This window comes from Bos indicus, chromosome X (genome assembly GCF_029378745.1).
Source record: "Bos indicus isolate NIAB-ARS_2022 breed Sahiwal x Tharparkar chromosome X, NIAB-ARS_B.indTharparkar_mat_pri_1.0, whole genome shotgun sequence".
Lineage (NCBI taxonomy): Eukaryota > Metazoa > Chordata > Mammalia > Artiodactyla > Bovidae > Bos > Bos indicus.
In genome coordinates, this window is record NC_091789.1 from 145,768,599 (window position 1) to 145,790,480 (window position 21,882).

At 45.3% G+C, this 21,882-nt stretch overlaps 1 long non-coding RNA gene across 1 annotated transcript; it reads left to right on the forward strand.

Moving 5' to 3' along the window:
• The first annotated feature begins 5,172 nt into the window (after positions 1-5,172).
• LOC139181115 (uncharacterized) lies at positions 5,173-13,000 on the forward strand. The gene is made up of 3 exons (XR_011565222.1): positions 5,173-6,679; positions 7,351-7,395; positions 11,627-13,000. It is a non-coding gene; the product is annotated as an uncharacterized lncRNA (long non-coding RNA).
• The last annotated feature ends 8,882 nt before the right edge of the window (positions 13,001-21,882 follow it).

Sequence of the window (21,882 nt, forward strand, 5' to 3'; positions counted from 1 at the left end):
TTAATCTTTTGGCCATGCTACATGGCCTGTGGGTATCTTAGTTTGCTGACCAGGGATCGAACCCGTGACCTCTGCATTGGAAGCGCACGGTCTCCATCAATGGACCACCAGGGAAGTCCGACCTTAGCAATCTTAAACGTGCCATGCTTCCCCCTCTTTCAGAGCAGGAGAGGCTGCTTTAAGGTTGCAATGTCCAGGCTGATAGCTGTGCTAATGTCTGTGTTTGTTCACCCCTGCCCCTGCCCTGCCCTGTGATTTACTCAGGCTCTTCAGTGCAACATGTTGTCTTGAGGCTCTGTGCTGTACCATGTAGGGGTCGAGGATCTTGTCGAGCTGATTCAGTGTCGGATGAGGCAGGCTGGTACTTGAAAGGTAAACTCACCTGACCAAGCTCACAGAGTAAGTCAGTAAGTAGGTGTGGGTCACAGAGTCGAAGCGGAACAGTTGGACACGACTTAGTGGCTGAACAACAACAACAAAAGGAATCGACTACACACCCTTTAGGGCTCCCCTGGTGGCTCAGAGGGTAAATCACCTGCCTGCAATGTGGGAGACCCGGGTTCAGTCCTTGGGTTGTGAAGATCCCCTGGAGAAGGAAACGGTGACCCACTCCAGAATTCTTGCCTGGAGAACCCCATAGACGGAGGAGCCTAGTGGGCTACAGTCCACAGGGTCACAAAGAGCTGGACACGACTGAGCGACTTCACTTTCTTTCTTTCTTTGCACAGCCTTTAAGAGCTTCCCTGGTGGCTCAGTGGTAAACAATCCGTCTGCCAATGCAAGAGATATGAGTTCAATCCCTGGGTTGGCAGCATCACCACTGGGAGGCTGGTGGAGATGCAGAATCTTCAGGCTCTCTGAAGACCCCAGTCCTCCTGAGAATCTTCATTTTTACAAGGCGTTTGTTGGGTTGCACACTGGAGTTTGAGCAATACCGCCCTAGAACACAGATGTATGCTTTAGTTATAATACATATTGGCTTCTCTGGTTGTGTGGTAGTTAAAAAAAAAAAAAGCCACGTGCCAATGCAGAAGACCTGATTTCGGTCTCTGGGTCAGGAAGATTCCCCCAGAAGAGGACATGACAGCGCACTCCAGTATTATTGCCTGGAGAATCCCACGGACAGAAGAGAAGGCCGGCTACAGTCCATGGGGTTGCAGAGCTGGACACCCCTGAAGTGACTGAACAACAGCAATAACTCACTGTGTTGTGAGCTTTTCCAAACAGATTAGCATCATCCACTGGGTTTGAGTCTCAGACCATCTGGTTCATCGAGGCGCTCAGGATAACTCAAAGAAAGTAGTGAAAGTGAAAGTCGTTCAGTCGTGTCCGACTCTTTGCAACCGCATAGCCTATACCGTCCATGGAACTCTCCAGCCCAGAATCCTGGAGTGGGTAGCCTTTCTCTTTCTCCAGGGGATCTTCCCAACCCCAGGGATCAAACCCAGATCTCCAGCATTGCTGCGGATTCTTTACCCGCTGAGCCACAAGGGAAGCTCTTGTGGATACCTAGGAAGTTAGTAATTTAGTAAGTGTATCTGAAGAGATAGAAGCACATGGTTCCCAGTGGAAAGGGTTTGGCGTTGGGTCCCGATTGTGAAGCCAGTCATGTGTATGCATGCAGTGGACTCTCTCAAGGGCTGGGACTGTCCCGGGGAGGTCACAGTTAGCAGGAAGAGAAGATGGTTCTAAGTCTAAACAGTGTCAACCTTTAATAAGGAGCTGATGGGGTAAGAAAGTATGGAGATGCTGTTGAAGGAGGTGGAGAGGGATCACAGCTACTGGAGGCAAGCCGTCATGACAGTGAGGAGAAACGCTGGAGACGGAAGGGGTGTTCAGTGATCCAAAGAGCCTCAGTCAATGACATTCAGTGATGCTTACACAGTTCGGGGTTGGCCATGATGTAGAAGGTCTCCCACAGTTTCACAGGGCTTTCATTCAAGTTCACGCCGAGGAGTGCTGGGCACGGGAACGTGTGACATTTGGCAAGGCAAGGCATGAGTAATTAGGACCCCAGCTTGAAGGGCAGAGGGTTTTCTGAGGAAGAAGAAACCGTCATCCTGTTGGACTCTCCCCTCTGGAGCGTAAGCCCTTGGCAGCAGTAGCCACGTCTTCCAGGGGCGTTGTGATCGCCAAGCAGTCCATTATCTTAGGAACCCTGTATCCGTGTCATAGCTGTCATGGACTGAATAAAAGGTCCAGAGGGCAAAATGAATAAAAGCATAGGAGAGAAGTCCAGAAACAAGAGAGCGATTAAATGACTCATTCAAGATTAGGTAAGATGCAAATTCAGGGAGTATGGATCAGGTGTCCAACAGGAGCCAGGACTAGGGCAAAGCAAGTGAAATTTTTCACCCAAAGCACTGTTCTCAGTCTAGCCATGGCCTTGACCGAAATATGTTTTCCTTTGAGATGATTGGGTTGAATACCATTTGGGAGACTTGACATTCTGCAAGGTTTTCAGAAATAAGAGTCCCCTCAGAGAAGGCAATGGCAACCCACTCCAGTACTCTTGCCTGGAAAATCCCATGGATGGAGGAGCCTGGTGGGCTGCAGTCCTTGGGGTCCCTAAGAGTCAGACATGACTGAGCGACTTCACTTTCACTTTTCACTTTCATGCATTGGAGAAGGAAATGGCAACCCACTCCAGTGTTCTTGCCTGGAGAATCCCAGGGACGGGGGAGCCTGGTGTGCTGCTGTCTATGGGGTCGCACAGAGTTGGACACGACTGAAGCGACTTAGCAGTAGCGGCAGCCTGTTTAGTATTCTCCACCCCTTAGCTCCAAATCGAATATTTATTTCATGTTATCTCATTTCTTATCACAAGAAGATAAATTTTATGACTGAGAGTTTTTCTTTTTTTCCCCCAGAAAAGATTAGTTACATAAATAACCAGCAATTTTAATATATCTGCATCAGGGAACAAGGCCGTATTATCTCCAATTAAGTAACGACGAGCTTCTTTTGTTAAGCCATATAATGAGTAATTTAGAGCTTTCAGCCTATCTTTGGAGGATAAAATGTTCCATCATGTGCAAAGGAGGCTTGCTCCTGAGAGACAGATTTAGAAAAAAATGTTTGTTCAATTTCATGATAAAGGCTAAATTTATACCAGGGGGAAAAGTTGAGCGTTTGGAAAATCTGTGTAGCACTGCAATGGAATTCCTTCAGTTGCACTGAATGCCTCATTTTTCTCCAAGCCCCAATTTAGCTTCAATTACTTTGAAAACATAGCAGCAGGTTACAGAGGTTTTCAAGGGGTTTCAAAAACCAGTGGGAAAATATTGTACATTTTTTCTGGCAAATGTAGACATTGCCATGCTTGTTTTGATCATGAGGAGAGGAATAAGTATTGGAAAAGTGTTTTTTAGCAATTTCTAAGAACGTGTTTCCACCCACCCCTGCCCCCCACCAAATATCAACAGCAAAACCCTTAGTGAAGAAAGTACATCATAACAACTCTTTCGTTCTGCTTCAATAAATCTTGTCTTGAGGCCACCAAGGTCAAATGGCTTGAAAGCACTTCAAGAAACTAAGATGTCACGTCTCATTTGTTTAGATATTTAAAGATGCTCCTTTACGACCTAGTCATATTTTAAAATGCATCTTGTCGTGACGCTATCCTTGATCACTTTCATATGATCTCAGTATAGAAACGGAAGACTCCTCCATGAGTTTTGCAGTGAGTTTATCTATGTGACAGCAAAGAAGAGACTGTCCAGATGTGGAGGTCGGGGAGCAAGGTGGGGTCCCTGGAAGGGCTTTTGAAAGACAGACCAGATGGGGAAAGCATTGATTCATAGACAAAACTGATGGTAACGGGGAGAATTATTAGCCAGTGGGCTCAGCTTTCTGGGAGATCAGGCGGCAAGTAATAGAGAAAGGGAGGTGTGATGTCAAGTATAAAGGGGGTGGGCAAAGAGTAGCAAGGTAGAGACCGGGCTCTGTGAAGAACTGGAAGGGCCCTCGGCAACGCAGCAGTTTGAGCAGGTGGAGCTGAAGACTTACCTACTGTTCATGGTCACCGATGTTCAGCTCCAGCTGTTCTTCTTTTTTAATTGGAAGATAATTGCTTTACACTATTGTGCTGGTTTCTGCTTTACATCAGCATGGACAAGCCACAGGTACACACACGTCCCCTCCAGCTCTTCAGCTATTCTTAGCATATGCGTGGAAAATCAGAGAGAAACCTTGCAGGTGAATTTAGTTGTGGTAACTCTGTGTGCCCTGCTCTGAATCGGATGAAAGAGTCACTTACCATGATGCTGAATAATTTAATGGGGCTTCCCAGGTGGCTCAGTGATAAAGAATCCTTCTGCAGTGCAGGAGACGTGGGTTCAATCCCCGGGTGGGGAAGATACCCTAGAGAAGGCAATGGCATCCCACTCCAGGATTCTTGCCTGGAGAATCCCATGGACAGAAGAGCCTGGCGGGCTACAGTCCATGGGGGTTGCAGAGAGTTGGACACAACCGAGTGAGTCAACAGCAACAACAGTTGCTAGAGTAGTAGTGATTGTGTTGGCAAAAGAGAAGGAGAGGGCCATGGTTAATGCAAGAACCTGTTCTCAGCAGTAAAGAGGTAGCTGGAGAGAAGAATGGGAGAAAAGGTCTGCGAAGGAGTGGTACAGGGAGAGATGAAGGACTGGGGAAAAAAGCCTGCGGCATCAGGACAGGTGGCACACAGAAAGCTGGAAAGTTAACACCACTGTCCTCGTCTGCCAGACAGGAAAGGTGTGGTCTCATGGGAACAATGTGGGTGTTAGCAAAGTAGACGCCGGGTCAGCCCTCGCAGCTGGCGGTTGCTGCTGTGTATCTCATAAATTGTTGTCACATCGATTTCCATTGTTTCGCCGCTCAGTCATGTCTGACTCTTTGCGACCCCATGGACTGTAGCTGGATCGTTGGAAAAGACCCCGATGCTGGGAAAGATTGAAGGCAGGAGGAGAAGGGGATGATAAAGGATGAGATGGTTCAGTGTCATCACGGACTCAGTGGACGTGAATTTGAGCTAACTCCGGGAGACAGCGGAAGACAGAGGAGCCTGGCCTGCTGCAGTCCGTGGGCACTGCAGAGAGTCAGGCGTGACTTAATGACTGAACAAAAACAACAAATAGCCATGCCTGACATGCAGCGTTTGTTGAACAAGTGAAAGTTGAAAGTGCTAGTCACTCAGTCATGCCTGGCTCTTTGCAACCCCACGCATTGTAGCCTGCAGGGCTACATGTCCCTTTGTACGTAAGGAAACGCTTGCACCACAGGCGTTAGTCAGAAATTTGGTTGGTATTTCCACTCCTCATGGCTGTGTTCCACGTGATTATGGCGTCAGTTTCCAGAGAGTAGCTTGCCAGTGTCAACGCAATTACTGGATGTAAACCCTTTCCCACGAAAGGCAGGGCCTTCCCAGGGCGGACTTGTCCTTCTTGGGTTTTGCATTTTCCATTTCATTCAGTGTATTCTTTAGCTGTAGAATTTCTGTTTGATTCTTTCTTATGTTTTCTTGCTTGCTAAGTCCTTTCTGTCCTGTCTGACTCTTTGTGACCCCATGGACTGTAGCCCACCAGGTGCCTCTGTCCATGGGATTTGCCAGGCAGGGATACTGGAGTGGGTTGCCATTCCCTTCTCAAGGCTTATGTTTCTATCTGTGTGTTAGATTTCATGTTTTGTTCGTATGTTGTTTTCCTGATTTTACTGACTTCTCTTTTTCTGTTTCCTTGTAGCTCCTAAGCTTTCTCAAGACAACTATTTTGAATTATTTATTGGGCAAATCTCCTGACAAATAGATGGGGGAACAGCGGAAACAGTGACAGACTTTATTTTTTGGGGGCTCCAAAATCACTGCAGATGGTGACTGCAGCCATGAAATTAAGACACTTACTCCTGGGAAGGAAAGTTATGACCAACATAGATAGCATATTCAAAAGCAGAGACATCACTTTGCTAACAAAGATCCATATACTCAACAATATTTTTTTTCCCCTAGTTATGTATGGATTTGAGAGTTGGACCATAAAGAAGGCTGAGCACCAAAGAACTGATGCTTTTGAAAGGTGGTGCTGGAGAAGACTCTTGAGAGTCTCTTGGACTGCAAGGAGATCCAACCAGTCCATCCTAAAGGAAATCAGTCCTGAATATTCATTGGAAGGACTGGAAACTCCAATCCTTTGGCCACGTGATGCAAACAGCTGACTCCTTGAAAATGACCCTGATTCTGGGAAAGATTGAAGGCTGGAGGAGAATGGGACAACAGAGAATGAGATGGTTGGATAGCATCACTGACTCAATGAACATGAGTTTGGGTAAACTCCGGGAGTTGGTGATGGACAGGGAGGCCTAGCCTGCTGCAGTCCATAGGGTCGCAAAGAGTCGGACACGACTGAGCGACTGAACTGAATTGATTGGGCAAACAAATCACAGATCTTCATTTCCCTGGAGTCGGGCATGGGAAAACTACCATATTCGTTGGTGGTCATGTTTCCTTGATGTTCTGTGTGCCCTGAAGTCTTGCATCGCTGTCTTCACTTTCGAAGAAGCAGTCTCCTCCTCCAGATCTGACCGATGGGCTTCGGAAGAGCAACACCTTTTGCCAGCCCTGCTGGGGATTCTGAGGCTTTCTCCGACCTTTTCTGTAATTGCAGCTGCTCCCACTTCTTGTTCCCTCATTCAAGGGAAGTGCTTAAGGGTGGGTGCCTTCTGTTGATGTTGCAGAGCCAGGTTGAGTGTTGGACAGCCTCCCTTCTCTTTCCCTAGAGTGTTGCTGGACACTCACATTTGTGTGCTGTCTTCCAGTCCCACACTCGGGCGGCTGGAGCTCGGGAGAGGGTGTGCGGGTGAGGTGTACGGACCACTGGGGGTGCCCAGGAGCCAGCTAGGGGATCCCTGGGGAAGGCACCACTAGCTCAAGCACTGGCTTCCGGATGGAGCCTGTGAAGCAGTTAGGAGGGTCTGTGCGCCTTTGTCATCCTCCAAGGGAAGTAAAGTCGCTCAGTCGTGTCCAACTCTGTGACCCCATGGACCATAGCCTGCCACGCTCCTCTGTCCATGGGATTTTCCAGGCAAGAGTACTGGAGTGGGTTGCCATTTCCTTCTCCAGAGTATTTTCCCGACCCAGGGATCGAACCTGGGTCTCCCACATTATAGGCAGACGTATCCTCCAAGAGCCCGTGGCTATGGTGCTATCCACCCCTCCGCTACCCTCAGGCATGCAACTCCTCTCAGTTTTCTGGATGGGGCAGGAAGTAGCCGGTTTGCGCTCCCTGGGGGAAGGGATGACATGGCAGAATCCAGCTGTTCCTCTTCCCCTCTATCTTGTGTCTAACCTTGGATTTTTTAAAAATGTTTTTTCTCCTCCAGGGAGATCTTGGAACCTGTCCGCTGGACTCCTGGACTTCCACAAAGGTACTGTCCTCTGTGAGTTAAAATCCGTGTTTAAAATCCTGGTTAAAAATCCACGTTTCTTCTGGAGTAGGTGGGAGAAATCTCGTGCCATTTTCCTGCGTGGTTCTCTCCTGTTTTTCCCCCTCTGTATTTAGGAGTTTAGATTTTTTAGGAGTTTAGATTTCTTTTGATGAGTCACATTTGACTTTCTCTGGACCTCGGTCTTTTCTTTCCATGTCCTAACAAGGGATTGGCACTTTTTTTTTTTTTTTTCCTGTAAAAGCACAGATAGCACGTATTTTCCACTTGTAAGCTGTATGATCTCTGTCACAATGACTCAACTGGGCCGTAGTAACAACACCAAGGCAACCACATCTGCAGGATGTAAACAAATGGCTGTGGCTGTGTTCCAATAAAACTTTATTTACAAAACCAGGTGGTGGGCCAGATTTGGCCCCTGGGCTGTGGTTTGTTGAGCCCCTGCTAGATCTTTGACATCTTCCCAGCCCAGCCCCACTCAGGGAGAAGGATGTGGGTGAGAGAGGGTTACAGCTATTTGTTTGGGGCCATGATGATTTAAAACAGAGATGATGAGAACGTGTCGAATGTAGACGCATCACACTTCACGTCATGCCCTGTGGATTCACAGCCCCCTGACCCTGCGTGAGTTCATTAATCTGTCATTGTGCACATGCTCGTAACATTGTTCCCAGTGATAGTATTTTCTGATATGTTTTCTGCTGAAGGAATGAGGCAGAACCCAAAGGGGACAGGTTTGAAGCTGACTATGCAGTCTTCCCAGGAACTAAAAAAAAAAAAAAAAAAAAAAAACCAGTATTGAACAGAAAATGGAATAAACAGAACATCTGGTATGTGAAAGAAGGGACCCTGTTGAATTCATGTGAAAACGTCTCAGCGTTGCTCCAGCTATCTCTTTTGAAAAATCACTGATCCAGCTGGCTGAGGGAAAGATCTCAGGGTTTGTCTTGCCTTGTGTTCTGTTAATTTCATAGTCCTGGGTCTCACCCTGGAATATACTTAATATTTGCCTCCTGACAGAGGCTTTCGTTTCTTATTCCTCTGTGTGGGCTGATTTGAAACGACTCCAGACCTTATGTGAAGATCAATCACCAATTTCCCTTTTTAGCTAAATAAACTGGAACTATATTCCAACTGTACAGGAGGTCTGCTTCCAATTTCTGGCTACTGTAGAAAGCCTCAATTATTCATTGATGCCTGTAGGATTTGCACTTGGATCTTTAGTATCTTTCCTTTCTGATGATATGGGGAATCTCTTAAAAGCAAGTGAATAGTTCATTTTCTGTGACTGTGGAAGAGCTGACAAGTGATGGAGGCTGCGATGTGTGGTTGACAGTCCTGCTTTGGAGCCTGGGGGCCGTGGGTTTCACTCTGTCCACACAGTGTAATGTTAAGTCAATGGCTTAATCCCTCTGAAGATGGTCATACGTCCAGAAAATGGGGATAATAATTCTCACCTTTTAGAACAGCTTCAAGAAATAACGTAAATAACGCTACTCACACGATGCTTTGCCTCGGGCAATTTCTCAGTAAATGGAAAAACAGTACTATAAGAAGACCATATGAGTGGAATGCAATATATATTGTCCAGTTGACTGAGTGATGAAAATTCTTGATTTGGTTCCACTGACATGCTGCAGTGAAGCCATTCAATTAAACATTCTATTGGAAGCAAGTTTTTAGCTCATGCTAATGAAATAGTGTGAACATAAAGATCATAAGTAACTGTTGTTCAGTCGCTCAGTTGTGTCCGATTCTCTGTGACTTCACGGACTGCAGCACGCCAGGATTCCCTGTCCTTCACCAACTCCTAGAGCTTACTCAAACTCATGTCCATTGAGTCAGTGATGCCATCCAACCATCTCAGCTTCTGCTGTCCTCTTCTTTTAGTAACTGTAAATCATATTATTTCTGACTCACATGGACCAGTCATCAGTAATCTTTTCCATGAGATTTTGCTTACTAATGGGCTTCGCTGGTGGCTCAGCTGGTAAAGAATCCGCCTGCACAGTGGGAGACCTGGCTTCGATCCCTGGGTTGGGAAGATTCTCTGGAGAAGGGAACCACTACCCACTCCAGGATTCTGGCCTGGAGAGTCACAAAGAGTTGGACAGGACTGAGCGACTTTCACTTTCACTTTTGCTTACTAATAACAGTAAGAAACTCTGTTACTTAGGTTCCCCCTTCTGTGTTCATGTTCTACTGAATCCTGAGGACCAGAGCTCTTGCCCAAAGCGTGACAGAGGCAGGTTCTCCATGGAATATTCATCTGTCATGAATAGACAGTGAGCTTCTGAGCACGTGGGAAGCAGGTCTTCCTTCTGCCATACGAAGGCAGCTGGCATTGCTGTCTAGGCAACAGCAGTTAGAGAGAAAGTTAGTCGCATTTCCCGACTTTGAGTTCTGACATCTCTGCAGCAGTACTGTTTGATGCTTTTGGCCTCTGAATTGCCTCACAGTTCTAATATTCTGAGATTCCGAGGCATTTCCACTGCTGGAATCAGGAAAGTTGGAAAGTGAAAGTGAAAGTTGCTCAGTCCTGTCCAACTCTTTGCGACCCCATGGAATTCTCCGGTCCGTGGAAGTTGCTAGCCCATGGAATTCTCCAGGCCAGAATACTGGAGTGAGTAGCCTTTCCCTTCTCCAGGGGATCTTCCCAACCCAGGGATCGAACCCAGGTCTACTGCATTGCAGGCAGATTCTTTACCAGCTGAGCCACAAAGGAAGTTGGAATTTCTCTCCACACACCCATTTCGACAACCCAAACCCCATTTGATTCTTTGTTCTCTGAGAAAAGGAAACTGACTTCCTTTTTTATTCCATCTTTTCTAACATCTTCTTTAGTACTAGAAATTTGCTGCTGCTGCTGCTGAGTCGCTTCAGTGGTGTCTGACTCGGTGTGACCCCGTGTACGGCAGCCCACCAGGCTCCTCCGTTCATGGGATTCTCCAGGCAAGAATGCTGGAGTGGGTTGCCATTTCCTTCTCTAATGCATGAAAGTGAAAAGTGAAAGTGAAGTTACTCAGTCGTGTCTGACTCTTTGCGACCCCATGGACTGCAGCCCACCAGCCTCCTCCATCCATGGGATTTTCCAGGCAAGAGTACTGCACTGGGGTGCCATTGCCTTCTCCACTGGGTGGAGAGGCTTAATAATGACAGCTTACAGCTTAATAATGACAAATTGTAAAGAGACCAGAGTATGTAACTGAGCAGTAACTAGAGAAGAAGATGTTGGAGTGGGTCCGTATGACCGGAACGTCACTCCTTTGCATGTATAGATGCCTTATCTAACTTACAGCAGATGAACCGTAGGGGCCATGCTGTCCTGTCCTTTTTTACCCACCAACACAACCCTGGAACAGCGAGCATGCTTCCTAGGAATGACTGAATGCCTTGGCCATTAGCCAGCTAATAACTCAACTCTGACCTCACGCTTGGAAGGACATTTGTTTGGCTTTGATCTCTCCAGCTGAAGCAAAAAAAAAAAAAAAGGTCTAATGCATCTGACAACATGTCTCTCCACTGGTTCATAACTATTCCAGGCAAAAACAAAACAAAACCCCAGATAATCAACAGCAAAGCCAAGCTTTCTGGTACACACCCTGTGCTGTCAGTTCTTGGATGTACACTGCTAAATACTAAATAGAGAGTGGTTTAATAAATCATTTTGCAGTTGATTTAAAAACAAATCTCTCTTACTGTATGTAGAAAGTCTACCATTGTCATAAGCTCTATTAGGGTCCACTTCTGCTCATGCACCTGTTCTCTGGGATGTTACATAATGGTAAAGAGAAACCTCTGAAAGGTAATGACCTCATCTTGCAGTGGAGAGTAATTGGTCACGGGACACTGTCATCGGCCAGCCCTTGAACTGCAGACATATAACCCCTGCACACAGGTTTGAAAACAGAAAGATGGGCCTGCCTGCTTTCTACAAAGGTTGTGCACAAGACGTCAGAGGGGACATCTCCCAGAATAGCTGACCTATTTTTCTCATCTTCCCGCTGTGATTTCAGCTGATAGCTGCAATTACTCAGATTGTGTGAATTCCTCCCATAAATGTTCTGTGACTAAAGTCACGCTGGAATTAATTTCCTAACCATTTGAGATAGGTTTCAAATAGTGTGGGCAGTGGTAGATTCATTAAGTGTGGTAATAGCATTTAGAGCAACCACTTGCCCATTGCTTTTCTTTCCCCTTTTTTTTTCAGCAGGAAGCAGAATTCTCCGTCTTCAATCTGACCTCCTCTCTGTACCATTGCTGGTCTGCCTGGTTGGGAGGAGGGTTTAGGGGTGAAAGGATTCGTGTGTATGTGTGGCGAGTCCCTTTTCCACTCATCTCAAATGACTGCAACATTGTTAATCGGCTCTACGGCAATACGAAACTTTGGGGGGAAAAGAAAACCAACTTCTGGTCTGGCAGCTGCGGAATCCACGTGGCAGCAAGATTCTAACTCCTGCGGCTGCTTCTCATGCACTCCCGCAAGCTCTGGCCTGTGGACTTCACCCAAGAGCTTTGTCATCTCCATGGCAACCGGGACAGCCACAGGTCCCGGCGTTTCCTTTCGAAAAATGAGAATTGTGGGTATGTGCTTGGCATCATAGACATGTGTGTTCCTGAAAACATTCACCATGAAAGTGAAAGTCACTCAGTTGTGTCTGACTCTTTTGTGATCCCATGGACGGCAGCACGCCAGGCCTCGCTGTCCATCACCAACTCCCAGAGTTTCCCCAAACTCATGTCCATGAGAATTCTCCAGGCCAGAATCCAGGAGTGGGTAGCTTTTCCCTTCTCCAGAGGAATCTTCCCAACCCAGGGTTCGAACCCAGGTCTCCCACATTGCAGGTGGATTCTTTACCAGCTGAGCTACAAGGGAAGCCCAAGAATACCAGAGTGGGTAGCCTATCCCTTCTCCAGCTGATCTTCCCGACCCAGGAATTGAACCACGTCTCCTGCATTGCAGGCGGATTCTTTACCAACTGAGCCATCAGGGAAGCCCCCCAAATCCCTGAAAATCCAATAAAATTTCAGCATACCAGGAGTCCTTGGATTGGGGAGGCGCTCAGTGAAGAATCATCTAAGGATTTGGCTACTTCTATTCTCCCAAGAATTTCTTTGTAGTGGAAGTTAAATTGAATGTGAGCAAGGTGCATCTCTGAAAATTTCATCCAGTTCTGTTCTTCCAACTCCTCCGTGTTTAAGGAAGCACCTTTTAATTGTGGAGTTAGTTCTCCCTGCCCTTGCCCTGTTTGTCGTGAGTGACCCATGGCTCCAGAAGCCTTCACGTCTATCAGAGTTTATGCTTCTCCCTGCCTCTCTGACTGTGGCTTGAACTTTCTATACATTCCTACCTTTGGATTAAAAATGCAGAGTCAGTTACTAAGATTTTCACACCCAAGTTTCAGATACTTAGGTGGCACTCTTTAATACTTAGTGTTGTTGCTGTTCAGTCGCTCAGTCGTGACCGACTCTTTGCGACTCCCATGGACGGCAGCACGCCAGGCCTCCCTGTCCATCACCAACTCCCGGAGTTTACCCAAACTCACGTCCATTGAGTCGGTGATGCCATCCAACCATCTCATCCTCTGTCAGCCCCTTCTCCTCCTGCCCTCAATCTCCCCTAGCATCAGGGTCTTTTCCACTGAGTCAGGTCTTCGAATCAGGTGGCCAAAGGATTGGAGTTTCAGCTTCAGCATCAGTCCTTCCAATGAATATTCAGGACTGATTTCCTTTCAGATGGACTGGTGTGATCTCCTTGCTGTCCATACTTAATATTTACAGGAAGCCCCCTGTAACTGTGTATACAGTTGCATTAAAGACCTACCATGGCAGGATACCTGCTTTGAAGAATGCTGATATTTTCCAAGTATATCCTACGTGTCAGACTCTGCTAAGGACCCTTATCTTCTAATACCCTCACCTGTGAGTGAGGCCAGGCTGGTTGATGCCTTTTGGTATGGCTCACCATAATCCATGGCCAGTGTGACTTGTCATTGCCCCTTCTCTTTGGCTGGAGCCCACATTATATTGCTGCTGCTGCTGCTGCTGCTAAGTCACATCAGTCATGTCCGACTCTATGTGACCCCATAGACGGCAGCCCACCAGGCTCCCCCGTCCCTGGGATTCTCCAGGCAAGAACACTGGAGTGGGTTGCCGTTTCCTTCTCCAATGCGTGAAAGTGAAAACTGAAAGTGAAGTCGTTCACTCGTGTCCGAGCCTCTGTGACCCCATGGACTGCAGCCTACCAGGCTCCTCCGTCCATGGGATTTGCCAGGCACATCATATTAGTACTGAAATATTTTCAGTATCACATGTGGAAAGAGTTGTTATTATCCCTCTTCTCATAGAATCTAAAGAAATCCCCAAATGTATAGTAAAGACTCAGCTGAAACCTTATCTTTTCACAAATGGCTAAGCTATATACATTCACCTTTTAGATTCAGTTAGCAATGGTGATTAACTTAGACATTTTTTTAAAATTTTATTTTATTTTTAAACTTTACATAATTGTATTAGTTTTGCCAAATATCAAAATGAATCCACCACAGGTATACATGTGTTCCATTTTTGAGAGCCATATTGCCTAAAGAATTTATGTAACTTTAATCTCTTTCTCCAATCTTTAATGACAAAGGCGTTCTTGTATTTTTACGTGACTGCACCTCACAGACTATTTACTGGGAAATATATGTATATTTCTCTTGGCCCTTCTGTTGCATGTGGTTACGTTTAGAAACTATTTAACAAGACTTGAGAGGAGGCAAGTGAGCAAGACTTTGTGCTATTGATCAGATGTCCAGGGGAGGAACTGCTATAATAATGATGGACAGGTAATCCATATATTCAGACCCGTGGCATGTATTCCCTTCTCTAAAGAAATTGGGCAAAGATGCTTGCCGAAACCCCATTTGCTGAAAAAGCTGAAAGGCAAGCACATGAGTAACCCTAGAGAATATAAAGTAATCTTCTGGTTTATAGGAACAGTGCCTGCCATTGTCTCACTGAGAACACAGGGACTGTCATTCGCATGACAAATTTAGATTTTGGGCCGATCATTTACTTTTAAAAAGCACAGTAGGACTTGAGAGTTCTTGCTCACCACTTTCTCCATGCCTGACAAGTGGGTGAAAATACATAATAAATCCAGTTGCTTTGAGATGGAAAGAATGTGCAAATCACGGGTATTTTTAGAAAATCATTATCCTTTAAACTCCTCACGTGCTCTCCTCAAGTGAATGCACTTCACAGACAGAGTTAAGGCAATTTAAATACAGCAGGTTTTGAAGGAACTGTATTTGAGATGGAATGTGTTTTTAAAAAATCAAAGTGAGTGGTTGCTTGTTCTGAGATTACAGAACTAGGAAACTGAGATTTACCTGCTAAACTTAAAAGTGCCTGGAAACCTGCAATATTAACTTTAAGTCCTCAGCGTGGTCTGATAATTTGTTAGTCTTTTTCCTATCTGCCATTTCTCATTGCTGAAGGCTGGGAAGCACAGCCTAGAGTTGACTCTGGAACTTCACCATTTAGGAAACGCAGCGGGGAGACTTAGAAATAAAACGTTCATTTATGGTTTTATTGCTTATTACCTTAAACCATTCCTTTGATGCAAAGGTTAACTTGATGATCAGTAATTCTAGTTAGTCTCTCCTGTAAACCAGCAAGAACAAAAGTAAACTGGTGACAGAGTTTAGCAAGAGAAACACCTATTCTTCACCCTTTTCCACCTTTACTAGAGAAACTGAGGAATCAGAGGATACGTTTTGGGGAAAAAGGCCATTGCCGGAATCGTTTCTGTAGACTCATTTGCGTGTTTATTTTATTTTGGAAAGGGGCCGTCAGCAATTACGTGCTGCCCTAAGTGACCCACAGGGAGTGTTTCTTTTGCAAAGCGTGGAGCAGACCTACAGGAAGTGTGTGCTCATCATCAGTGCGAGGCAAGTAAACTGCGATAAAGAATAGAAGTGGATCACAGAAGGCCAGGAATGCCCAGATGGGGAAAACGTTTCGGGGATGTTGGAGGCCCTCCCGTAGCAATCAGTAGGAAGTCCAGCCGATAACTGATGGTCATAAGGTGCCCAAGGAGACCTGGAAGCAGATGATGCACCTGGTGGTCTCCGTGGAGCCTGTGCGCCGGGAAAAGAGAGTCATGTAAGGGTCTGCAGACGCATGAAGCCCCACTCGGACTTTGAGCTCCATCAGTTCATGCCTCCGTAAGACCTGAATCATTTGTCATGTTCAAGTGTACACAGCCCATGACTTTGCAACCCTGAAATGGTTTTTATTAGTGGGTTTCTTTTTAAAATTCTATTTATTTTATTTTTTATTAAATTAATTTATTTTAATTGAAGGCTAATGACTTTACAATACTGCAGTGGTTTTTGCCATACTTGACATGAATCCTCCACGGGTGTACATGTGTTCCCCATCCTGAACCCACCTCCCACCTCCGTCCCCATCCCATCCCTCTGGGTCATCCCAGTGCACCAGCCCCAAGCACCCTGTCTCATGCATCGAACCTGGACTGGTGATCTGATTCACATATGATAATATACATGTTTCAATGCTATTCTCTCAGATCATCCCACCCTCGCCTTCTCCCAAAGAGTCCAAAAGACTGTTCTGTACATCTTTGTCTCTTTCGCTGTCTCGCATACAGGGTTATCATTACCATTTTCTAAATTCCATATATATGCGTTAGTATACTGTATTGGTGTTTTTCTTTCTGACTTGCTTCACTCTGTATAATAGGCTCCAGTTTCTGTTTCGGTTTTTCAAATACATATTTTGTTTTGATTACTGATAATAGAAAATTCTCTACTTATTATGTCTTAAATTCATAAGACGTAGTATCATAAAACTCCTAGAAGAAAACATGGGCAAAACGTTCTCTGATGTAAATCGTAGCATCCTTTTCTCAGGTCGGTCTCCCAAAGCAACAGAAATAAAAGCAAAAATATAATAAGAAGAAATAGAATCTAATTAAACTTACATGGGCTTCCGTCATAGCTCAGTTGGTAAAGGATCGGCCTGCAATGCAAGACACCTGCATTGTATGATTCCTGGGTCGGGAAAATCCCCTGGAGAAGGAAATGGCAACCCACCCTAGCATTCTTGCCTGGAGAATCCCACGGACAGAGGAGCCTGGCGGGCCACGGTCCATGTGGTCACAAGAGTCAGACACGACTTAAGTACTAAACCATCACCAACGCATGTTTTTGTACCACAAAGAAAAACATAAACAAAATGAAAAGACAACCGATGGACTCTCACTTAGAGCAGCGTGTAATAAAATCTGACTCTAGCTCTACGTGTCTGCTTCTTCTAGATTCCCCCTTTTAACGGAATCATGAAATGTTTGGAATCGTGTGACTGGCTTATTCCATTTAGCCTAATGTCTTTTCGATTCATCGGTGTTATTGCAAATGACAGGGTTTCTTGCTCTTTAGGCTGAACGTTTCATTGTATGTGTATATCACGTTTTGTTTTTCTGTTTCTTGGTCAGTGGACACTTAACGTTGTTTCCATGTCTTGGCTATTGTGTATAATGTTTCGATGAACGTGGGAGTGTAACTCTCTGTTTGAGATCCTGCTTGCAGTTCTTTGGGGGTATATACCCAGACGTGGGATTGCTGCATCATATGGTAATTCTATTTTTAATTTTTTGACTAACTTCTACCCTGTATTTTCCCCTGTGGCTGTGCCAATTTAATGCTCACCAACGATGCACAGTTTCCCTCTCCTCTACATCCTTGCCAACACTTACTTTCTGTCTTTTTGAGGATGGCAATTCTAGCAGATGTGAGTTGATGTGTTGTTGTGGTTTTGATTTGCATTTCCCTAATGAGTGGTGACGTTGAGTATCTCTTCATGTGTCTTCCTGGCCGTTTATATGTCTTCTTGGTAAAATGTCTATTGAGGCTTTTGCTCATTTTAAAATCAGGTTGTTTGTTTTTTGCTGTTGAGTTGTAGCAATCTCTTTTCTGTTTTAGATATTAGCCCCTTATCAGATACATGGTTTACAAATATTTTCTCCCATTCATTAAGTGGCCTTTTTAACTTGTTGGGTTTTTTCTTTCTGTGGAGAAGCCTTTTAGTTTTATGTAGTTCTGTGTGGTTTTTTTGTGTTGCTTGTGAGTTTTTTTTTTTTTTGGCTTCCTATCCAAGAAATCATTACCTGGACCACCGCTATGAAACTTATACCCTGTGTTTCCTTCCAGGAGTTTAACAGTGTCAGGCCTTAATCCATTTAAAGTTAATTTTTTTTGAATGGTGTAAAATTGGGGTCTGATTTCATTCGTTTACATGTGGATATCTGGCTTTCCCAGCACTATTACTTGAAGAAATTCAGGTTTTCGAAGTGGCTATGTAGAGGTAGTTACAACACCACACGCTCAGCTCATCTCTGCACTGACTGTGTTCTGCTGTTGCGATCTGAGTGCTTTGTTGAGCAACCCAGGTCACATGTGGGCATGTACAAACATACAAAGACACATCACATACACACAACACAATACACATTCTCAAGGCCGTATATCATGTGTGTTTGTAGCTGCCGTGCTTCAAATCACTGCAGATGGTGGCTGCAGCGAAATTCAAAGATGCTTGCTCCTTGGAAGGAAAGCTATGACCAACCTAGACAACCGATTAAAAAGCAGAGACGTTAGTTTGCCAACAAAGGTCCATATAGTCAAAGCTGTGGTTTTTCCAGTGGTCATGTATGGATGTGAGAGTTGGACTATAAAGAAAGCTGAGCGCCGAAGAATTGATGCTTTTGAACTGTGATGTTGGAGAAGACTCTTGAGAGTCTTTTGAACTGCAAGGGGATCCAACCAGTCCATCCTAAAGGAAATTGGTCCTGAATATTCACTGGAAGGACTGATGCTGAAGCTGAAACTCCAATCCTTTGGCCACCTGATGCGAAAAGTGGACTCATTTGAAAAGACCCTGATGCTGGGAAAGATTGAAGGCAGGAGGAGAAGAGGATGACAGAGTAGGAGATGGTTGGATGGCATCACTGACTTGATGGACATGAGTTTGAGCAAACTCCAGGAGTTGGTGATGGACAGGGAGGCCTGATGTGCTGCAATCCGTGGGGTTGCAAACAGTTGAACACAACTGAGCGATTGAACTGAACTGACACTTTCTTTCTTCCTTTCAGAAGATCACATGTTCCCCACCCTTTTTTTTTTTTTTTAAATACTATCATTCCTTAAGTTTGAGGATTCTTCTTCCTTCAGCTTTACTGTGTAAAGGACTAAAGAAGTCAACCCTGTCTCATTTCTTCACTTTGCCACTCTGTCCAAAACACAGAGAGGCTTTTGTTCTGAGGATTTTTATGCTCAAAACTTCAGGGACTTAAAAGATGGACAAAAGCATCAGAGAATGTACAGAGTTTCCTGTCTCGCTCTCTTTCTGGGTTGTGCCATGTGGCTTGTGGGATCTTGGTTCCCCTACCAGGGCTTGAACCTGTGCTCTTGGCAGCAAAAGCATGGAGTCCTAACCCCTGGCCCGCCAGGGAATTCCTCCAGTCTCTTCTTAAATGCCATCCATGCTTGCTTTCTTTGTGTTTTCTTGTGATTCCTTTGTGGCAGGGCTTTATGGGAATATTCAGCTTTTTTACTTTTAATATCTAGAAGTTACAGCTTCTCAAGTGTACTTTTTTCTTCTGCTTCTCCTTCAGTTATAATGAAAGAATAAATGTGCAAAGATTAACAAAAGGTATGTCAGTGTTTTGATCGCCAATTAACATCTGTAGACCCCAGACTAGGCTGTTTCTCTGGGATGGTTATCAGGTCATGGATATTCTGCTTCTCTTTTTTGTCTGGACACTGGGTATATTTTAGGCCATGTGACAGCATTTGGCCAACAGAATTGACTGGATGAAGCATGACATGCTTCTGGGTCCCTTTAAGGCAGGCCGTGATTCCTGATGGTTCTGTCCTTCCACCTAGGTTATCAGGAGAATACCCTTTTGAGCCTTTGTAAACAAACCAGGGTCCTCAAGTGACATGGATGAGTAGGGCTGACTGTGTGTTGGTCAAGGAGCTTGAGTCAGCAGCAACTCATTTTATGAACTGGTTAGAAGTTCAGGGTTATCTGTTATATAGCCTGACAGCCGTCTGACGTACGAAGCTGTGGAAACTCTATCCTTGCAGAAGACCCTGTAACGTGCTCCCAGGTCCCCCTTCAGGACAGAGGTGCTCATTTCCATTCCCACTGGGATGTTAATAGCGGCACCCCTCTCTGGGAAATGGCAACCCACTCCAGTATTCCTGCCTGGAGAGTCCCATGGACAGAGGAGCCCATATAGACTATGGGGTCACATGCAGCCTGACTTCAGACACACGCCACAGACGGAGAAGTCTCCTTTCCACGCGACAAGTAAACAGTGATAAACCAGAACACACAGAGCCTGCGGGAAAGGATGCAGGCTTAAAAGCGATACTGCCCTGAAAACTCAGGAGAGTGGCTTTGTGCTGTAATATTAAGCAAGGCAGGAAGGAGAAAGGAATGCTAGAAAACTCTTTGGGATTCAAAATATCATGCACGGCAACAAGGTAGAAAAAGAAGTCCTAAGGGGAAAAAGATGGGTGGAGATAAAAAAAAAATTAAGGATGACATAAAGAAACAAGACAATTGAGATGGGAGAGGAAAGCAGGGAAATAAAGCGTGTGCTGGTAGAATTAAAATGGGCATTCGAGGCGGTTGAGACGGCTTTGAGGCGGAAAACAGAGGAGACATAATGGAAAAATTGCTTTCGTTTATTAAGAAGCGCTCCCAAGAAAATGTATTGACAATGTACACGCTAGAAAGAGGAAAAAGATTTGTCGACAAAGCATGAAAAATTCAGTGGAATTTCCACCTGGAAATTCCAGAATCTCTTCTTCCTTTTTTTAGATGACATAGCTCTTTCTTTGGAAGATATCTATATATGGCCTTCCCTGGTGGTGCGTGGTAAAGAATCCGCCTGCCAATGCAGGAGACTCGGGTTCGATTCCTGGGTCAGGAAGATCCCCTGGAAATGGAGATGGCACCCCATTCTAGTCTTCTTGCCCAGAGAATCCCATGAACAGAGGAGCCTGTTGGACTGCAATGCATGGGGTACCAAGAATTGCACATAACTGAGCACTCATGCCGGAGAAGGCAATGGCACCCCACTCCAGTACTCTTGCCTGGAAAATCCCATGGACGGAGGAGCCTGGAAGGCTGCAGTCCATGGGGTCGCTGAGGGTCGGACATGACTGAGCGACTTCACTTTCAGTTTTCACTTTCATGCATTGGAGAAGGAAATGGCAACCCACTCCACTGTTCTTGCCTGGAGAATCCAAGGGATGGGGGAGCCTGGTGGGCTGCCGTCTATGGGGTCACACAGAGTCGGACATGACTGAAGCGACTTAGCAGCCAGCAGAGCACGCATGCACACAGCTCTTCATTTATTTTTAGGTGGCATAGCTCATTTATTTGGAAGCTCTATGTTGCCCAGTGTAAAACTGAGTTTGGGGTTCAGGCTCATTGACTAGGATACCCAGCCTCTGAAGAGAGCTGAGCTCATGATGCAAGCCAGACCACTGTGATACTGTCCCCTGGACTTCTGTGTCCACAGTTCCCACTGAGAAGGTCACAAGTGGTCATCCTGGTTATAACGTGATCGTGAGACCCAGGTCAAAGTTGTTTGGACCAAGGATGGAGGTCTTTCCACCAGTGGAATGTTTTGGCCTTGGTTTAATAGAGTATCTGCCCACAGTCTGCACTCTCCACTGGGTCCCAAAGGACTTCTCTGTGAGATTTCGTCGAAAAGATTGATTGTGACGCATTCAGGAAGAGTCAGCAGATCGAGAGACACGCAGGAAAAATCTGCACTGACTTGGAGCATCTTTTTCAAGTTTTTTAAAATGAAATTTTTGATACATATTCTTTATGAAATTGTGCCTGCTGATTTATAAGGTTTATGTCACCTGGTGTATTCCATGTCATCATCCTACATAAAAATATCCATAGCAAAGACCAAGTGCATGCAAAAACAGTGTAAATGTTTATGATCTCTGTTTTTCTACTACTTTGAAATTTTTCCGATTTCAATGAATGTGCGCTACTTTGAAAAATAAACATGAGTTGGTTAAAGGTGATAAAACACCACCGAGGAAATACCAGATGATAAGTCCCTTGAGGAGCAGGCCTGAATCTCTGGCCACGTAACCTGTGAGAGGGGCCTGACATTGTCTTCTGTCTCGAGAGGAGGAAGCTAATATGGCGTCCTTGGCATTGAGCTGTGCGTTGGGGCTTTGCCAAGCGTGGGGCCTTCCTTGTCCTGTCTCTACTGATTAATGAGCCGAAGCTGCCGTCCCCTTCTAATCACTTTCTCACGTCAGCACTGTCTGCGGATGGTGTGTAAATTACCTATCTGTATGAGTTACGAAGCATCTTTTCCTAAACCATTATCTTTCTCTAAACGACTCTTAAGTTCAG